The sequence below is a fragment of the Eptatretus burgeri genome, chromosome 16 (assembly GCF_056783735.1).
Source record: "Eptatretus burgeri isolate ZD-2024b chromosome 16, Ebu_testis_v1, whole genome shotgun sequence".
NCBI classification, from domain to species: Eukaryota; Metazoa; Chordata; class Myxini; order Myxiniformes; family Myxinidae; genus Eptatretus; species Eptatretus burgeri.
Window position 1 is genome coordinate 33,615,988 of NC_140976.1, and position 22,159 is coordinate 33,638,146.

The 22,159-nt window shown below is 44.1% G+C and overlaps 1 protein-coding gene and 1 pseudogene across 1 annotated transcript in view; one reads left to right on the forward strand and one right to left on the reverse strand.

Annotated features, from left to right (window-relative positions):
* Positions 1 to 2,772, forward strand: part of LOC147010841 (uncharacterized) — a 46,791-nt pseudogene extending 44,019 nt beyond the window's left edge.
* Positions 1 to 22,159, reverse strand: part of LOC147010839 (transmembrane protein 132C-like) — a 741,813-nt gene that overhangs the window by 487,087 nt on the left and 232,567 nt on the right. The gene's annotated exons all lie outside the window — the stretch shown is intronic.

Below are 22,159 nucleotides of genomic sequence, written 5' to 3' on the forward strand. Positions count from 1 at the left end.
GCCAGGGCAGTGCTTCAGGAATATTACAACAACCAGCAGCAGGAAAAAGACACTACTAAAGAGAAAATCAAGCTTGTACAGGCCGCTGCCAAACTCATCAAAGAAGACATTAAAACCATTGAAACATCCCATGAAGTCTACCCATGTGGTGATGACCTGCAATTGCAAGACGCTGGCATTAAATACTTACCAGATACTCTGCTGGTACTGCTTGAAGGACTGTTTGTGGGAAAGAAAGATGGTGTTAAAGTGGCTTCAATTGGGCAAGCCATAGTGCAGGCAACTTGACCCAGAGTCTTACTGGCACCACTTCAGGTTGGGTTGGGTATGCAGCTATATCACCACTTCGCATCACGATTTCTCATTGACTCCCTTCATCATCACGGGTTCTGCTGTTCATATGAAGAGGTGCATCAGTTTGAACGAAATGCTGCTCAGTCACATGGAGCAGACATCCCTAACCTGACAACAGAGTTTGTGCAGTATGCAGCTGACAATGTGGACCATAACATTCGCACACTGGATGGCCATGGCACATTCCATGGCATGGGGATGGTTTCCGCCGTCACCGCTGGAACCAGATCAGGCCGGCCAATACCCAGGGCTGAGGTGACGTCTCGTGATGTCACAATGGTTGGAAGGGTGCAGATACGGTGCCACAAGGAACAAAGTCACGGGATGACAGCAGTGACGTACCAGAAACTTGTCAACCAAAAAGCCCAGAACTGCTCTGAAAATCTTGATGTTCTGTGGAAGACATCCATATTGTTTGGGTCCCCCAGACCTGCATGGTCAGGAATGATGCAATTCATACACAAGGGTGACCACCCTGGCAAGGCGGATATCATGTTTCTGCCCATGATAGACATGAACTCGAGTGACAGCACATGCATATACTCGACCCTGATGTTTGTCAGTGAACATGCACGACGCCACGGTGTCACTCCAGTAATCACTTTTGGTCAGCCCCTCTGGTGGAAGGCCCTCATGATCATCAACTAGAAGTCTATGGGAAGTGATCTGAAAGGATGACCTACGCTTGGGTGGCTTCCACGCAGAGATGAGTTTCCTCGGATGTATTGGACACCTGATGGTGTCATCCGGGCTTCAAGAACTGATGGAGTTGATATATGCCCACAATGCAGTGATTCATATGTTTAGTGGCAAGGCCATTGCCCACACAGTTCGCGCACACCTAATTGTTGATGCAGCCCTCAATGCCTTGCTGTTGACAAATGTGCTCAATGTGCCTCTACCATGCCTACCTGAAACATCAGACGCCAATGGGAATGAAGATCCGGAGTTAGCCGAAGCAGCTGCAAGGCCGCTACATGACCTGCATACAGATCTAAGCAATAATCCAGACTTCAACAAAGCTTGTACCGTCTATGAGAAGCTGATGGCTGGGACACTGTCTGTGGAAGAAGTATGCAAGTCTGACGTCTTGAAACGAATCAAACACCACCTTCAGAAGCATGCCGAGTCTGCAAAGATATCTTCCAGAACTTGGGAGCTCTGGGTTCAGTATATGGATATGCTAGACATTCTACGCAAATACATCGGGGCAGAGCACACTGGGAACTGGGCACTACATCTACAGGCCATCCAGGAAATGCTGCTTTACCTGGCAGCCTCGGGCCACAACCTGTATGCCAAATCTGCGAGGGTGTATCTGCAGCAGATGTCCAACCTCAAAACTCAACATCCCAATGTCCAACAACGTTTTGAGAAGGGGTTCCATGTGGTTTGACGAAGTGATCGTGGGCAGGTCTTTGATCTGACCTGATCATCGAACAAGTTCTGATGAGAAGTTTGAAGACCAGCGGGGGGCTCACACAAGGGCGAGGAATGACAGAGCAACAACGGCTGGTATGGCTACTATCAATGCCTGCCTGTGCAGAAATAAACCAGGCAATGTAAGAGCTCACAGGTGTGAACTACAACACTGGAGAGCAGAAGAAGGACATGACCAAGGCAAGACAATCTCGTGACTGGAAGGACACACTATCAGCTCTTCAGTATTTACAGGAACGGAATCCATTCAGTAGTGATCCACGTCTGAAGAACATTGCCACTGGAGGTCATACACACCCCACCGTCAACGCCGATACAGCACATGCTGTATGAGCCAAAATATTGAAATCTATGGATGGGAAAACACCTGCCGAGTACACATTTAAGAGGAAAGACCAAGTTGTCACCCTCGGCATGAAGTCATCTGTCAAGATTGATGGAGAGCAAGTGCAGGTTGACCCACAACTCCTCTTCCAGAGACTGATCAGTGTTGCACAGACAGCAGAAGAACTGGAGTCGGCCTTCAAATATGAACTGTGCAGCTATCCACCAGCCCTCTTTGATTCCTCTCTTCAGCTCCAAGAAGCACACAAGCCAGTATTTGCTGATGCCATCTGGGATCTTCTTGGATCCGATGTCCCAGCCGATATCCCCAATGATGGGCAACTGTACGTTTTGGATGGCGGGGCACTTGTTCAATGCATTCCATGGTCTCGTGGATCTACATACAGAGACATATACCACCAGTACATTGATTATGTAACGAAGAAGTACGGAGATGCCATAGTCGTGTTTGATGGTTATGAGAGTACCAACACGAAGGACATGACACACCAGAGATGGTCTAAAGGGAATGCTGGCACTACTGTGACATTTACAGCTGACATGCGTCTCACAATGAAGAAGGAACAGTTTCTTTCCAATAGTCAGAATAAACAGTGATTCATTTTTATGTTGAGTGAAGAGCTTCAGAAGAACTGTGAGACACACCATGCCTCAGGGGATGCTGATCTCCTGATTGTACTGAAGGCCGTGCAGTCTGCTACTGTCACCAACACTGTGCTAGTTGGTGATGACACAGACCTCGTCCTCCTATGCTACCATGCAAGCTTAGAATCCCATGACCTCTTCTTTTGTCCCGAGCCAAAGAAGAACACGAAGAAGCCTCACATCTGTAACATCAAGGCTACAAAGAAAATGATTGGTACAGACATATAAAAGCACATACTGTTTCTACATGCAGTTCTTGGGTGCGACACGACATCTCGTCTTCATGGGATTGGAAAGGGAGCTTCCCTCAAAAAGTTCAAGGCAAACAACACATTCCGTGAGCAGGCCAAGGTTTTTGATACATATCCAGCTTCCGTATGTGATGTGGCAGATGCAGGAGAAAAAACATTGGTGATAATCTACAAAAGAAAGTCAACTGACACCCTGGACACCCTCCAGTATCAGCGGTACTGGGACAAGGTGGCTTGGAGCTCCTCTCACATGCAACCACAGACGTTACCACCAATATCAGAAGCATCAAAGTATCACAGCCTGCGCGTGTATCTGCAAGTCCAAGAATGGAAGGGATGTGCAGATGAACTTCTTCAGACAGACTGGGGTTGGCAGAAGTGTGACGAGGGTTTTGTGCCACTTCAGACATCAAGAGCTCCAGCTCCTGAAAGATGTTACGTGTCATTAGGTGCAACTGCCAGGCTGAATGTAGCACCATGAGATGCACATGCAAGAAGCACAACATTGAGTGCACTCCAGCTTGTGGAAACTGCAGGGGCTCTTGGCTGCACAAACACTCCATGTGACAATGATGAGGATGATGATGACATTGTCGAGTTCTAACTTTAATATGCTTGATTTTTCTCAACAAGTATCGTAAGTTTATAATGGATGTAGTTTCTGAGTTTAATGCAAAATTTCATTTTCATTTCGAAACCTTCGTCAGGCAGATGTGATTGCCCCGAGTGGAATTGTGAATTTTGTCATGTTTCAATGATTTACATAATTATTTTGTATTGTCATTGACTTGATTTCATCTTGTGTCTTCAACGTTTCTTTTTTTTTTGTCCAGGAGCCAAAATCAGTATCAGGTAAATATATTTTTTTTCGGGACCAAAAATTGACATTTTTGGACAAAAAAGCTATAATTTTTTATTTTACCCTCAATACATTTCACTTTTTTATAATTATTCTTGTATATCAATATACTGACCATAACTAGAAACAATTAGAATGCAGAAAAACATATATTTACATTTTAAATTATCAATCTTGACAATTTTCTCATTTTCCCCGAAGCCGGGTGGCGGCCATATTGGATTTCCATGATTTCAGGACTTTCCCCCCAGAGGATCCCTTAGGACTTTTTTCTGTCACTAAGGACATATCCAGGAATCAAAATATGTTGAGTTTGCTTTTGTTGCAATTTGTGTGAGGTCATCCAACATTTTGACTGGACTGGAGGTGTTGGTTGTGTGAGTGTTGATGTTGTCGTTGGGTGTTGTGCACATGTGGATGTGGTGTTTGGGATTGCATGTTGTTTGTTGCTCACCTTATCCAGCCATTTGCACCATACAGTTTTTTCCATTTGCATCAGACGTGTGTATTGTGTGGATATGTCCACCATCTCCCCAGTCAGACCACCCTCCCGGCTCTTCACGTGCAATGCTTCCAAAATCAACCTGTGTCGTTCATTAGATGTTGCGTTTTTGATGGGACCTGTGTCCTAGACAATTACCAAAGAATACCTGTGTAGAAAGAGGCGGCTGATCCTGAAAACATACCTTTCTCCAAGGAACAAAATCAAAGCCACAAACCAACTCACATTAACAGTTTTCCAATAGAGCTGCGGAATAATAAACTGGCCACAATCAGAAATCAAAAAACTAGATATCAAATTATGGAAACTTCTCACTATTGTGGTTGATCTGCATCCCACTTGAAACATGTTCAGATTCTTGAGACCTCCACTGATCGATCTCCAAATAAGTTAACCGGTATAAGCACTTGGTAGAACTGGGCACTGTCAGAAGCACAATGCAGAAAGTTGTGAAAGAAGACATGCAAGTGTGAATTATGAAAGAAGACATTCAAGTGTGCTTCAATATCGGCGGTATTCATATGGACAAATATAACTGAATGTTATTGAATTTATCCGCCGCTTTGTGACCACCCTGTAGAGTAATCCACCGGCACATGTGCAAAAATTTCAATATCCCAGTTCTTGAAAACTCAGGGAAACATGAACCAAAAGCAATAATTCAAAACAAGGAAGTAACACTCATGTACAACCTGATGATCCCATGAAATGTGAACATACAAAACAAAGCATTGTGATCGGATATATTGTCCTCACGTACAAAAAATAAATTAATGCACAGTATTGCTCATTGAGCTGTCAGTACCCAGCAATTTTGGCCTAAAAATGCAGAAACCAAGAAAACTACCAAATTCCAAGACATAAAAAAAATGAAGGCAAACGATCTTAGAAACTGATCTGATCTTAGAATCTTAGAATCTGAGCAAACTGGTACAATATCGATTGAGTGTCGATATTGTACCATTAATAATTTGAGGAATGGGAATAATAAATAAGAAGTTCATGGAGATCTTAAAAACTATCCGTGGGAATATTACTACACACGAACGACAGTTGGAAGCTATCCAGGGCTCAGGGATGATCCTGAAGCGATCCCTCAGAACAAAACTTTGAGAACAAAAAAGTTCACAGCCTGGTCCATAAATAATGATCCCTTACTGAAACAGAGGTGGATATTGTGAGACCTGGTAGGACTCTGTTCTACCTTCCGAAACCCCCATATGGAGATAACAACCAATGACACACACACACACACACACACACACACACACACACACACACACACACACACACACACACACACACACACACACACACACACACACACACACACACACACACACACACACACACACACACACACACGTTGCTGCAAAACCCGGTCCCCCATTGCGCAGAGGACGGACTAATGACAATAATTTATTTAAATTGTCATTGCATTAATGTAGCATCCATATTAAATAATTGCCAAAATCCATGTGAGCATGATGCCATCAAAAAGAGCTCGAGGAGGAAATGATACAGTGCTATTTGTTGTTGAAATGATTGTGGATGGGGGCGCTAACTTTACATCCTCTCTGAAGGCCAGCAGATTCGACATTGCAATGCCCCCCCCACCCCCCAATTAGCACGGTACTGATGAAAACCAGATACATCAGAGGTGGGCATGCCAGCCGATGAGCTACAGTGCCACCAAAATACCCAACTGCATTTTCAATCAACACACATTACTTAATGCCACAACACTGACGTCTGTTTGTCGAGTACATATGCAACCTTTATAACATCACACGCAAACAAAAATTACCGAGAAGCTCTATTTGAATTTAAAACACATCAGCGGTTTATTTTACTGACTTGCCAATCTTGCAGCGGAGTATAAATAACCTGACCATTCGGCCTCTTTTTCAGCAAAATTTATCTTCTTTTTGGTTATTTAATTTCCTATTAAAGAGTAATTGTTTATGATATCTCTACTCTTAATGTCTACTTCTGGCTTTTATTTATTTCCTTCACTTGTCTTATTTCAACTTTATTTCTCCCATGGCTTAGGGCACGGAGATCAGTAGGGAGGTTATTTTCTGGCATTAACCTTACCCACTGTAAACGACTATTTTCTCAATCATCGATCATTCCTCTGGATTCATGGGACGTTTGAGTGATGCGGCGTGATTCACATTAAATTTTGATGAAACCACTCCCAGATATTAGCCACTGCATCACCCTAATTCTGTTCTTGTTGAACTGTTTATTTAAGAAGACAATTGATTGTCTTTGTTATGATCCTTCCATTCTAAGCTAACACGACCTCTGCATTAACAAGGACACCCAGCCATTTGGATGCATTCGATACTTCCATGGCGCTCATGAGTTACCAAACTACTGTATATCATGGAAAGAAATGTTAAGGAGGCTGTTTTGCATGAATTCAGATTCCAATATTAAAAGACAATTCACATATTTTTCAGGATTCGGCCATTGTGTGCAAGTGTTGTTCAAAAAAAAAAATTCATGGTTCCGTATCAGTATAAAGCACATTCATGGCAATTGCTCCATCGATTTTAACATCATATCCAATGTGCATGCTTATAAAATCCTGATCCTCAATCACTGATGAGGAAATTAATATCAACGTCCTTCCCAATGGGATTCAACATCATGAAATAAAAGGTAAAACCATACTTCCACCAAGCACTGCACATACAGCCCTGCAGAGACTATGCAGGTTAAAAAGCAAACATGCTAACTTACACAGGAAGACAGTGAAAATGTAGATGATAAAAGAACTGAGGTTTATGTTATGAGTGTGTGGGAAGAGCGAGGTGGGAAAGGTATGTGGAAGAATGAAGTGTAATAACAAGAAACATTACATCAGAGTCAATATCTCATTGCATCACAGACCAACTCACTATGACACTGTACCATGCATCAGAATTCAGCCTTCTGCCTTCAGACAATGGTTCAAATTAAGATTTTGGCCTGGTGATTGCAAGCACAATTGTACGTAAGACTCATTTATTAGGAGCACACAAAGTGGGGAAAGGTGATCAGCATTAAGTGGAAAGGATTCAGAAAAAGGATTGTGACAAAGAACAAACATGAAGAAAACGTTTGAAGTGTCTATTGCAATACATCCCACTCAGCGCGATAAATATTCATGATGTTCAGTTCAGACAAATACATCCTGTGGTTTTCACCAGCACGGACCCAGGGACGGAGAAAAAATGGCAGACTGGAAAAATCAGATTCCAGAACTTCTGTGGGGAATAAGTGGGTGACGAGTGGGGAATGGAGGGGGTACTAAATACATATTATATAATCATCACATTATTAATTTGCAATTGGTCACTGGCTTTGACAGCAATACAAAATTTTACGATAAACCCAAGCCATCAGAAAGTTACGTATATCGAACAAACAAGGGAAGAAAAAGGTCATGGTTTTGGATTGGTGAAGATCTGAGATTGTGATGAACAGATGTCTTGAAGATCTGAAGGCAAGAATGAGATTGAAAAGAATGTGGAAGTTGGTTCCACAGAGGGGAAAACAATGGAACGAATGAGTGGAGTTGAGCAGTGATCCTTGATTTAGGGGGTAGCTGATAAACCATGTGCACCCTGTAGAAACCTGGGTGGGGGGAGGGTATTCTGATTAATAAAATCAAAGTATTCCGATCTTGATCAGGTGATCCAACTTGTTGTAAATAAGAGGACCAAAAACGATAAATATGCTGGATTCTCAAAATGCAAAGCACCCATGGCCTGACACCGACTGATGATCTCTATTGTTTGCTTGGCTACTGACGACATAATACAAAACCGCTATCTTTGGAGGGGTATCATATATTAATTGGGGGTCACATTAATTTCTGAAAACTTTCAAACACTTTCCATCAGAGAAGAGAATTAGAGGAAACTTGAAGATTAAACTAGTGTCCATTTACAACAAGTACGAGAGAACAGAGTGCTTGAGAAGTTCAGATGGGGAGGGAGCTGGCAGGATATCGTATTGGTACGCACACTCGACTATCAGCTGCCTCGCCTGAGTTTGAATCCCGGCCCAGGTATGAACTGCATCCTTGTGTTTTGCAGGGAGGGCGAGGCATGAATATGTGTGGCCCCTCAGATTGATGCCAAACTGGGTGGCCCGTCTGTTGGTATTAGTTGGTGGGCATTAAATACCCCAAGGTGACCTTTGCAAAGAGTAGGTGAGTTCTCGCCGGGACGCTGAACATGTTACAAATTCCTGCTTCTACTCAGGTGCAGTTGTGCCCCGAAAAATTTATGCAACAGGCAACCTCATGCTGCATATGAAAGAGAAGATATAGAGAAGGCACGAGATGCAGTTGCTGAAGATGTGATGAAGGCAAAACAGAAAGAAATTATCCCAACTCTATATATATATATATATATATATATATATATATATATATATATATATATATATATATATATATATATATATATATATATATATATATATATATATATATATATATATATATATATTGTTGTGGTTACCAAATTCGCAAACCACCATTCAGGTCCCTTAGGTGAGATATCTCGGTAAGTACATGTGTAGTTAGGCCCAAACCCGTTGTCTAGTGGGAATACATGTCATTTATGCGTGCTGCGACTCTTCAGGATAGCCGTTTTTCTTTTGCTATCTTTAATTTGGACCAACCGCCATTGTCACAACCACAACATCAACCACCCACCGCGGCGCCGCTTCACGTCACACCTCGCAACCGTCGCATCGCCACCGTTCTTGCGCCGCTTGTGGGTACCGGTGTTGGACTCGTGCAGGACGCGCGCCGAACAGCGTGTACAAGACCACGGATTTTCCACTTCAAAAACGGATCAAAAACGACACACGCCCACTTTTGTTCCGTCCAATCGGTGAGCGAGGGGCGATTTGGCCCCGCCCCCAGGGCGTTGGAGGGCGATCGATATATGCAAATTTATGGATCAAAAAGCATTCACGCCCACTTTTTCTCGGGCCAATGGGGAGCGAGGTGAAAGGTCGAAGGGAGGGGGTCAAAGATGAGAGAGCGAAGCCACGGGGCTGATATAAGTGACCGCGTTCGTCAGTCAAGAGGACAAGGAGTTAAGACTTCGCGGGCGGTGGAGTTGGGAAGAAGAAGCCAGAAGGAGTTGGTCGACGTCGTGTGCGTTGGAGTCGGAACGGAGGGGACGGAGCTGTGGAGAGGCGGCGAGGGCAGACGAGGGGGTGCTCGCGTCGTGCAGGGAGGTGCACACCAGGGAGGCCGACGGCGCGACCTGGCCAAGGTGGAGACGCTCGTCGCGGGACTCGAGGCAGAGTGGAAATCCTCTATACCCCGAGCATCAGCAACCCCCTCCTGTTTCTCCCCGCGCTGAGATAGTGCGACCAAGGGGGCCCCTTTCCCACCCCCTACCAGACACTGCCCGCGAGGCCCGCGGAGTTGAGGCACCATCGCCGCTCCGCGTCTCATCACCAGACGGGTAGGCCCGACCCGGTCTCGGCTTCAGGCCCGCCTCATCTTTGAGGGTTCTCTATTCTTTTTCTTGGTTTTGGATATGTGTTGTCGGCGCCGTCTGTGAAGTAAAATTGTATAAGTGTTGCCGTGTGCTCGCGTAATCGGTATTAGATCTGCATTGTCGCATTTGCTTTTTGTGTAAATTGCATTGTGTTTTCCTTTTCTATGTGCTTTTGGTGGAATTGTATATGTGCGCTTTCCGTTCATCGCGAATAAATGTGCTTTGTGTTGAACTGTTTCCCGCTTCGCTTCGTCATTTCTCTCATTGAATCCTCATCTTGCTTCACGTAAAGGGTTGGTAGTGGGCTGAATACGCCCGATAATTAATCGAACCGTCGAGGTCGACGAATAACACCGCTCGGTTATCCCGATAGTACGGAACGGGTCGCTTAAGTGGCCCGTGTCCGAAGTCGACCTGCGGCGAGGTGCGATCGCCCGGTCTACCCTCCGTGTGGGTACTTAGGTAGGTCGAATTTGGTGAGCAACCCTATCCCACGCGGGGGCTGATTGGCTCGATCGCGGTGAGACCGAAAGGTCCACCCGTGACTGGTTCCCGGCGTTAGTCCGAGAGGGTCACGACTGGATTGTCCGTCCGGTGGGTGACGTGCCGCGATTCGAGTTACGTGGCCGTCCGCACGCCGGCGGGCGCGAAATCCGCAACAATATACATATATATATATATATATATATATATATATATATATATATATATATATATATATATATATATATATATATATATATATATATATATATATATATATATATATATATATATATATATATATATATATATATATATACTGAAACGCAAAAGAAACTTACCACTTGTTTGAAATGTAATAAAATTGTAACAGTTCAAAATAAAACAAACCAACAATTGCTAATTGAAACATTGGCATTTTATTGATGACATGTCAAGTTTTTGACCAAGATACACCATCTCATAAGTTTGTTCTACAGTACAGAACAGCACAGGGTGCAATGTCAGTCCCCTTTCAATAGCGTGTGTGGCCACCATTGTTTTGGACACAGGCAGTGCATTGTCGGCGCATACTGCCTACCAGTCTTTGGATGGATTGCTGCTGGATTCTGTCCCACTCAGTCCTCAATGTCTGAAGCCATCTGACTTAGGACCATCTGCCTGTCCTGCCTTGCAGTGGTGACTCTTGGCCTCCCTGATCGAGGTCTGTCATCTGCAGAGTTGTGGAGGGTGTCTCTGTCCACCAGGGCTGATATCGTCTGGTGTGAACAGCCAAGGCTACGTGCCACCTCACGGTAGCTCAATCCGCCTTGCAGTATGCCCAAGACACACTGCCGTTGATCCCTTGACAATCGTGGCATGTTGATTGAAATGCCCATTTTGCACTGGCCTTTTTAAAGCCAATATCAAGACATCACGTGCAGCTCATTAAAATCATCCCGTACCCCTTGGCTAATCACTGACAGTCAAAACGGCTGTTCAACAGCTGTGCTATGAAGTGACCATTGAAGGTTCAAGTGACCATCCGTGACCGTTTTGTCTGACAGTGAGGACACTATTGTCCACAAATAAGTTCACACATTTGCTACACGCAGTGTTCTTGTTGATATTTGAAGGTTTAAAAGGTGGTAAGTTTCTTTTGCGTTTCAGTATATGTATGTACTTGTACATTTAAAATATAATAATCTTGGCATCTTTTGCACGAGAGTGAGTGTCTCACTCCAAGAACATTTTGAATGCTCCTCGTAAATTGTTTCGAGAGGCACACCAAGGAAAGGTGCAAAGAAAAAGAATGGAAGGGTAGAAATCAAATTAAAAGGAAAAGATGGCGGGAAAGTTCATGCGAGGGCACATGAAAGACGAAGGAAAGATAAGGAGAGGTTGCATTGAAGCACAATGACAGACTTATCTCAACACGGGGGGAAAAGTAACTGCAATGCAATTGCAAAGTTGGCCGTAAAACAGGCAAGAGATGGAAGGACTAAAGAGATAATTATCATGGGGAAAGTGCAGTCTTTATTTTATTTTAATTGCACCAACAATGTCTCATCAGAAAATGTTTTTTAACGGCCGTACCACATGCCTGTTATTCTGTTATGAGAGTAAGCTTGGTGCTGGCTTAAGATCTTCGGATCTTGAGTGTGAGACCCTGTCATTCCATGAAATGAAACCAGGTGGATTGACTCGGCCGTCATCCTTCTGAGGTTGGCAAAATGAGTACCAGCTTACTGGAAACAGGGGGGGGGGGCACTGCATCCCAGCAGTGATGCAAACAGCAGCCACAGGCTGCATATGAAATAATAATGTTATGCGAGTTCCCCAAGTTATTCTCAGTAGCTCAGGAGAGTCAAGGAAATGAACATGTTACCCAGCAAAATAATCATGTGTGTGACTTCACCAAACTTCAAGACAATTACTGATGGCAATGCAAGCAAACAGCATAAAGACGTCACCTTGAGCTTTTGCCTTTGCTCTGGACATGTGAAGTTCGGTCCTGGGTTTTGGGCCATCGGCCATCTTCTCATGTGCAAAATGACCACTGTGCTCTCACTCATATCTAATGTCATTGTTCTATTGGCACGTAGGTGCACGTCCAAAAGTGTGTTGCTTGTTCCCTGTGCACATCATCTGCACTGGAAAAACTGCTGTGAGAGCAATCAAAACAAATTTCTCCATCCAGAGGTCAAGACTCATGATGGAGCCAGTAAACTCCAGTGATTATTGTAAGTGTGTTCCTGGTGAGGAGCAGATGACATTTACATTTCAAAATGCAAACAAACGAATTAAAAAAAACCCAGTTAAATGAGAGGGGATCGATATCATTTTTGCAGCGATGGTAAGTCAGCTTCCAGGTTTTCTCTAATTAATTCATTCATCAATTTGGTGTGCAGCCTGTAGCTGCTGGTTTGCATCATTTATGGGAGCACGGCTGTGCCGCTGACTGCTAATTAATTGATCAACACATCTGTACAGTAGCTTGGCATTCTCGTATCCTCAGGTTGTGTGTAACACAAGGCTATCATGTGGAACAACATTCAAGAGGCTCAAAATAATCAACCAAATTTCTCAATGGTAGAGCTGGAACTACCTAATGTGGCTTCGTCCCAATTAGAGCTGATCGAGACAGCATTGCAATTATTTTGGGTCCCCAGTGACGATGAGCATTTTATAAAATCTCGATACAATCCATGGGAAGACCTGAAAAGGGCATTCCAATTGGCCACACAGTTTCTCCAGTTTAATTTGTCCTGGTGATGGAGATGTTGATGAATCAGGAAATTTGTCAGTCAAGGAGTGATAAGGGTAACAACAGGAGATTGGCTGATGCCACAATCGGGGGTCTTTATGGATGACTGAACCCTGATGGAAGAGTCTGAGGATACACTTCCTGAGTGGTGTTGAACAAACTCCAACATTGTTCAGGAAACTTTGGAAAAGGTCCGATTGATGCAGAATGAGGTTAAATGTGAAGTTAAAAACACATGTCTCATGCAAAAGAAAGCAAAACGAATTGGGTTGTCTTTTTGTAGCTGAGTAGAGAATTCCAGGCTGACAGGATGGTCTATAGGTAAGCACACTCACCTCTAAGCTGTCTAGCTAAGCTTTGTAGCCTGGGTTTGAATCCAGACCAAGCTGTAAACTGTCATCCCAGTGTTTCACAGGCAGGGCGATTCATCAATGTGTGTGCAGTCCCTCGGATGGACATTAAGCAGGCGTCCCGTCTGCCTGCATTAGTCAGTGGGTGTTAAAGACCCCATGGTGTCGTTTGCAAAGAGTTGGTGAGCTATCACTGGCACCCTGAACAAATACCAAATTCTTGCCCTAACTACTGCTGGGAAGGTCATGGCAAACCACCAAGCATAATCTTTGCTCAGAAAGCTGCTTCGGCGGCACCGCCGCTCTACGAAGAGTTTGGTACGAGAGAGAGAGAGAGAGAGAGAGAGAGAGAGAGAGAGAGAGAGAGAGAGAGAGAGAGAGAGAGAGAGAGAGAGAGAGAGAGAGAGAGAGAGAGAGAGAGAGAGAGAGAGAGAGAGAGAGAGAGAGAGAGAGAGAGAGAGAGAGAGAGAGAGAGAGAGAGAGAGAGAGAGAGAGAGAGAGAGAGAGAGAGAGAGAGAGAGAGAGAGAGAGAGAGAGAGAGAGAGAGAGAGAGAGAGAGAGAGAGAGAGAGAGAGAGAGAGAGAGAGAGAGAGAGAGAGAGAGAGAGAGAGAGAGAGAGAGAGAGAGAGAGAGAGAGAGAGAGAGAGAGAGAGAGAGAGAGAGAGAGAGAGAGAGAGAGAGAGAGAGAGAGAGAGAGAGAGAGAGAGAGAGAGAGAGAGAGAGAGAGAGAGAGAGAGAGAGAGAGAGAGAGAGAGAGAGAGAGAGAGAGAGAGAGAGAGAGAGAGAGAGAGAGAGAGAGAGAGAGAGAGAGAGAGAGAGAGAGAGAGAGAGAGAGAGAGAGAGAGAGAGAGAGAGAGAGAGAGAGAGAGAGAGAGAGAGAGAGAGAGAGAGAGAGAGAGAGAGAGAGAGAGAGAGAGAGAGAGAGAGAGAGAGAGAGAGAGAGAGAGAGAGAGAGAGAGAGAGAGAGAGAGAGAGAGAGAGAGAGAGAGAGAGAGAGAGAGAGAGAGAGAGAGAGAGAGAGAGAGAGAGAGAGAGAGAAGAGAGAGAGAGAGAGAGAGAGAGAGAGAGAGAGAGAGATAGAGATAGAGATAGAGATAGAGATAGAGATAGAGATAGAGATAGAGATAGAGATAGAGATAGAGATAGAGAGAGAGAGAGAGAGAGAGAGAGAGAATTCCAACAGGAGTAGAGTTTTCATGTGAGACAGTTGGATGTAAAAGGTTCAGTAGTTCGAAAAAGGTCCAGAAGTGAGCTAACAGATTAATTCAAGTTGTGCTATTACCATAATAGGTTGTTTCCAAGGATTTGATGACCACTCATGATGTAAGACAGAGTTCTGGACAGAGTGGACACATTTGAGGGGAGAGTTAACAATCGGTTGAGAAAATAGCTTAATTTCTCCCCTCCCCTCCAACCCCCCACAACAGTATCTTCTGATAAAATTAACAAAATATGTGTCCCATTGTTGAGGGTACAATCGGAACCACTTAAAGTTTCTAAAGTGTGATTTTATTCCACACTTCAGTGTTCTGCTGGTTTTGTTGTGAGAGAGAAAGAGAGACAAAAATAGAAGCAAGTAAAGGTAAGAATGGCATACATGAAGTGAGGTACTGAGGCTAAGTATATAATTTAGCTAAAAGGTTTTGATTACAGTGCAGACAGGAAAAAAACAGGCCCTTGCAGGAAAATGAACATAAAGGGATTGATGTAGCCCATGAAGGAAAACTGCATTACGAGGTTATACGTGCAGAATATGAATGGCAGGATTGGTCCGTCGTGTGTTATACAGTGGAAGTTGGGAGTAGAGGCATTGTTGCACACTCATTGGTTATATTCCTGAATGATGTTGGGCTTTGGAATAGAAATGTGAAAAGGACTATGGGAAATAAAAATGCAGAAAGTCAGTTTGAGTTTTCATTTGGGAGAATCTTCTGTGAAATAAAGTCCCATGGGAATTTTGTGATGACAGCAAGCCACTGGTGTAGGTGTTTTGAGGGGACCCCAAAGAACAATTAAAAAAAAAAAAACACTTGTTGCCAGTCGAGGAATCTGCTCTGGTCATGGTGATCGGTCACTGCAGAAAACACTTGATTTGTGCATTTTCCCCTCATTTTTTTTTATGCAAACTTAACCAAGCAGACATTGAATTACCAAAGGAGTCAGACACTAACATCTATCAGGAGTTTCTGCATGGCAACAGGTGTAGGTCTGTGCCATTGGAGCTGATCATGTCTTTGAGCATATCAACTGCTCAATCAAAGTAGCTGGTGGAATCATAGGTATCACCCTGCATGCACATTCCAAGTTCTTCCTCTTCTCACCAGAACTTGCAAGTTCCAACACAACAAGCAGTTTTGTAGGAAAGGGAAAACTTGCTTTCTCAAAGGGTTTTCAAAATGCCAGTGATGACATAACAACTGAACTTTGCAAGCCTTGGCATAACCTCAGTGCGACTGATGACACATTTGCTGTTATAGAGCAGTTAATCTGTAAATGTTAATTAGTTAATCTGTACTTCAAACTCAGCCATGGCACTTCACCTAAGGACTTGTGTCACTCCATGGGATTGAGTCAGTCTGTAAACTTTCTTACCACGTTTTCCCCCCAATGGAAAATCCTCCCTTCTGGACTTGGTGATGACTAACTTCTTTGCAAATGTCTTCTGCTCTTCTTTCGCTCCAATTAGTTCATCTGATCATGTGCTGGTGAGAGTGAACATTTCTCTGGCTAATCTCCGAGAGCTGCCCCTCAATGCCCCTCTAACAGTTCACTAACGCAGATTGGCAGGAACTGCAAACAGCCATTTCATTTCAGGACTGGTCTCCTTTATCTACCTCCTCTGATATTAACTCAGCATGGGATTTTTTTTCCACAGTAAGCTGCTCTCTCTCTTATGCACAGATTCATCCCATCTCATCTTCAGTTATATGACCCCTCTTCCAGCCCATGGAACAGTAAATCCTGTTGTAAGGCTGTTGCTTTGAATTAATTTGCCTTCTCTTCTGGAAGGCAAATCTGACTGAAGGCAATCTCAGATCATTCGACAAAGCTCGCAACAAGTGTGTATCGACTCTTAGGAGAGCCAGAAAATGACACCTGTCCAACCTCATGCATGAACTTTCAAACTTGTCTCCCTCCTCTAAAACTTGATAGCACCTTGGTTAGTCTCTCTCTGGAGTACGCTCCTCCACAATCTCTTCGCTCACATCAAATATCTCCAAAGCCGACTCCGCTCGTGAGAAGGCCGAATGCCTCAATTCTATATTTGCTTCCAAATATTGTGTCCCAAACCACTCGCTCTCTGTATCCACCCTATCCAGTCACAACCAACTTCTCCTGAACTCTCTGTCGATTGCAAATGAGAATGTGGAGAAGTTTCTGACAAACCTCAACACTGACTCGGCAATTGGACAAGACGGCATCAGCTCATATTTCTTCCAAACCTGCTCTGCTGCTCTTGCACATCTTCTTTTTGCTCTTTCCACCCTATAATTTGAAAAATCTTCCATGTTCTTCAAAGTTTGCCAACATCACCGCATCACATAAAGAAGGTGCAAAAAACGACCCCCATAACTACATAACTATCAGTTTACTTCCAATCATCAGTCAAGGTCATTGAATCCATCATCTCAGTTGACAAAAATTCTTCCTTTCCTCCAACGACCTCCTCTCAGATCATCAATTGTGATTCAGATCAGATCACTCTACCCGAGACATGATGTATACTTATACTCGCCCAACAATGGAAAGAGGATCTCAATGTCAGACATTGAGTTCAGGGCCTTCTCTCTTGACATACCTCATGCATTCCATATTGTCTGGCATCCCACCTTCATCTCAAAGCTATCTGCCTCTGGCATCCAAGGCCAACTCCTAACATAACTGACTGACTTCCTCTACTCTCATAGACACGTGGCTCTCAACGAGATCCTCTCACTCTCCTCTCCCTGTGAAGGCTGGAGTGTCCCCACAGTAGTGTTTTGGGCAACGTCCTATTCCCAATCTTCATCAATGATCTCTCCGCCAGTTTGGAAAATATTCCTATTTATTTTCTTATGACCTTCTGACATGACATCTCTCATCCTCAGATAGGCCGGCAGCAACCTCTTCCTTCTCTTCAGACCTTGATAGAATCACCAGCTCGTCAAACACTTGGAATATGTCTTTCAATCCTGACAAATCTTACACTCTTACTTTCTCTCTCCAAAAGGACTGTCCAGCACAGCCTCCCATACAATTTCTCATGAATCCTCTTGAAGAAGTACAGTCACACTTTGGGTCTCACTATCAGCCACGTTCTTTCTTGGGCAAACCACATCTCTAAGTTGGCCTCCAAAGCCAGTCGCCGACTGGGCATCCTCTGTTACGCCAAATCCTTCCCTTGTACACCTCAACCCTTATCTACCTACAAGGCTTTCATCCACAGTTTGATGGAGTACTGCTCTCCCCTCAGTGCTGGCAGCCTTGCCTCACACCTTGGAGCTTGATGTCATGTAAAAAAGGCCTTCAAGATCATTGTCATCTCCCAAGATCAAGCAGAGTCTCTGGGGATATCACTTTCAACCCTGCTGTTGATGTCCTCCCCTTCCCCTCTCTTTCTGCTGTTCTTTTTTCTTTGTTGCGTTCTGATCCATTATGTCTTCTCGCTCTTCCACTAATCTTTACTTTGTGTACAAAAAATAAAATTATCTCATCGGTGGAGATGTTGAGGTGGTGGCTGTTCACCGAGGTACAATCAGAAAGGTGACCACCTATACAAGATGCACTACATGAGGCAATACTAAGGGCTCACTCCCAGGCCATTATCTGGAATAACGACACCATGGCACATTGGCACCCTGAGATCCAGTTGTGACAAGATTATGGCTGGAAATTAAAATGGAAAGAGTGGGTTCCTGTCATAACCATGCTACCTCCAGCATCAAAGTCTGGACTCTACTTGGTGAAGTAAAGCTGCGTCAAGACGAGATTCCAATCAGCAAGATACACCTGTCGGAAAGCAGGGTTCAGCAGCACTGGCATCTGTGACTGTTCCCTCATTGGAGAGGCACACTACAACATGGAGCAAGTGAACCTAGTGCATGAGGAAGAGGAGGGTGAGGAGGAGGAGGGAGAAGACGATGGCATGTCCCAATGAACTATCTGGTATACTTGTGCAAATGTGAACACTGCTAGAGTTGTAACACTATATTGTACTCTTAAATACTAAGCCTGGAGAAAACCTATGGTTTGTTATAATGCTGTAACATCTATCAACAAAGACTTCCATGCAGACCTGTCGATAAATGTCAGAATTTATCGGAATGAATACTCCAAGTTTATTTGAGTGAAAGCAGTACTCTACTTAGGGACTTCAGATGCTTCTTGACTAGTTGTGAAAAGTGAGAGGCCATTTGTAAGTTGTACTTCTATGTCAGTCCCAAGTTTTGTTCAACTGTTTTTGTTTCAATTGTTTAATCTCTCTTACAGTGGTCTGCTTGAAGCAAAGTCCAGTTCAACCACAACCGTCTCTTGTAAAATATTGCAATGGGTAGTTTGCCAGTGCCTTGCCAGCAGTATCCAGAATAGGAATTTTTTTATTTGTTCAGCGTGTTGAAAAATTACACAACAGTTGTGGGAGAATATCGTGGTGACATTTTTCGTTGACCATTTGTTTATTGTTATTGTGCATAGTAATAATGACAGCAACTGCAATCAGTGAGCCTCAATACATTTGTTTCAAGGTGCTGTCCTAGTGGAAGAAGCACTCGACACCCTCAATGTGCCACCGTGGAAGCACAGACTGAAACGAGACTTGTCAGACAATAATATTATATCGGAAGATTACTCTGCTAAGTGTCTTGGTCACCATTAGGCTCTTAGGCCAGTTCTTCGAGCCATGATGAGTTGACCTGATTGAAAACCGAGGTGCAATACAACCAGCAGGTGCTACATCTCAGAACATGCCATCCATCAAATGGGGATGAGAGATCTTATAATGCCTTAGTAAAATAGAAAATGGCTTGAAAACTTCTTGTAGGAAGTTGGAGTGCTGAGAATGGGGGGTTGGGAGGTCGATTTGGGGAGAGGAGAGAGTGTGGATGATACAGGCATGATCCCCCTTGTTTAAGTTTTCCTGCTTTTCCTTATATGGTGTTCTTCTATTTCCACAAAATGAAATGTTGGAACAATGCCAATGTTTCCTGCCTGTATCTTACTTTAATTGGCAAAATAGGATAGGGTTTGTCACGAAACAGACTGCGAATAATAATTCAAAGGAAGACTGTCTCGATAAAGACATCAATGTACCTCCAAAACCATGGATTGGATGAAGTGTCTGTGATAGTCATTGAAACACCTGTTGATAAGGAATATTGATTGGATCATCAGCCACCATTCATCATATGTAACTAAGTTTTTGCCGAGAACATTCGATTGCCAAAAAGCTGTATCTCACAGTCTGCATGCAGGGGACTTAATTACAGTCATCACTGAATTTGATTCCAGTTCCCTGTGTGCAGTCAACTTTGAGCATGTGTAGATCACGCTGACTTTCATCTCTGTTTTTGACAACTAAATCATTGACTGGAACAATCATGTCAAGAAAAGTGACAAAGGCAATGACCTGGTCATCATTGTTCCTGACAAGTTGACCAATTCACGCAGTTATTTATGTTCATCATCTCACTCTTTGCAAATGAAAACTTTTCTTAACGCATAATTAAAATGTAAAACAAATATTAAAACTTTCCTTTTCTCAGTTCCGTAGGCTCCACTGTCTGTACAGCGATGAATGCCTTCATATCAAAGTCTGCCGAAATGTGTAAATTATTTATGTCTGACTATCCCATTCCATTGTGGCCACTGCACTGGCCTTCAACAATGCAACATTAATGACCTTACAACTTTCTGAGCCAAAGACCGAACAAGGAATTCTACTCGCATCGAGTTATCATTTGAGTACCCTGAAAAACAGAATAACTTGGAGAAACTTCAACTTTTTACAGAATGATCCTGAAACTACCTCATTTATTCCGCTCCCTCATTTCCTATAAAAAGGAAAGGTATTTGTATAATTCTATGGTTAAAGGATCCTTACTCTCTGACCTCCAACTGATAACTTATGAATGCTCATGGAAGTGCTGGCACACCTGTGCTTTTGTCAAAACACCTCAAATTCAGTTACTACTACTTACTTCCCTCAGAGTTACAGACCACTTTTTTGTATACACATACATAGTCAAGGCTCAGGAAAGAGCTAGAACACAGAAAGGATCAGAACGTAACATAACAAAAGGAACAGCAGAAAGAGAAGAGGGAAAATGCCAACAGCAGGGCTGATGGAGAAAATAGACGTAGACAGAAAAACAAGGGATGTGGAAAAGAATGAGATGTATGGGAGGATATGGGGGTAGACAAGATGGATACAGAAGCAAAATATTGGGAGAAGGGGTGGAGAGTTGTTGAACAGATGTGGACAATGTCATGGTTTTGGATGCAGGGATGATCTGAGATGGTGGTGAACAGCTGTCTTGAATACCTGGAGGGAAGTAAGACATTGAAGAAAATGTGGAAGAATGGAACAGTTGGAAAAATGAGGAACAAATGAGTGGAGGGAAGCAGATATTCTGGATTTTGGTAGTTTTACTACGAGGAGGTGCTGGATGACCACGTGCATCCTACAGATACCAGTACTTGGGGGGAGGGGAGGGGACAAAGCATGGAGAGGGCAGAGGGTGCGAGACTAGAAAGGAGGCGGAAAAAGACAGACCACCATCCTGTCAGCGATGGCGAAGTGATAGACCCATATACTCAGCTTCATCGCAGGATATTCCAATGATCTTTAAGGCCTTCATTTCCACGGCGTCAAGCTGAGCAAGATGTGAGGCAATCGTGCAGCCCAGAGGGGAAAGCAGTATTCCATCAAGCTGCCAATGAAGGCCTTGTAGGTGGATACGCATTCAGGTGTGTCAAGGAATGATGTCCAGTTGGCGACTGGCTTTGGAGGCCAACTTTGAAATGTGGTTTGCTCAATAAATAACGTGGCTCATAGTGAGACCCAAGGTATGACAGAACTTCTTCAAAAGGATGGAGCCATGGGGAGTAGTCAGCGCTGCCTCGATACCTCCCCTACCAGGGTTTAACTGCCCTGGCCCATTGTCCTCCCTCCTCACCCCCTCTCCGATGCACTCCACCAGGTGTCAGGTTTGGCCACCATTGTGCAGAGACCATTGACTGAAGCTCCGGACCACCGGGGTGGATGTCGGTGGCAGTATGGGACTGCGATTCATGCCAATATTGGTTCACTTGAGGTCCCCTGCGACAAATGCCGACCCAGCACCCAGATCCAGTCAATTGGGTTTGCACAACTGGCATGGCGGGCAAGACCATCTGCCCGGAAAAGTGTGCCCACTGAAATTGTTGGGTCGGCAGCACAAGGCACGCAAGGACCCAGCAGTTAACCACACACTGCTAGACAAACCCAGGTCAGGAATCTGACGTTGTCAACGGAATGCCCGTCGCCAACCTCCACAGACTCCCCTGAGAGGGTCATGCCACATGCAGTGGATCGCAGGCACCGTGGAGATATTCTGTGGGAGGGGAGTAGGACCCGTGTCTTTGGGTGACCCCCTTCTGAGATGTAGTAAACACGTCTTATAGGAGGGATCCATCCCCACGAGCCTGG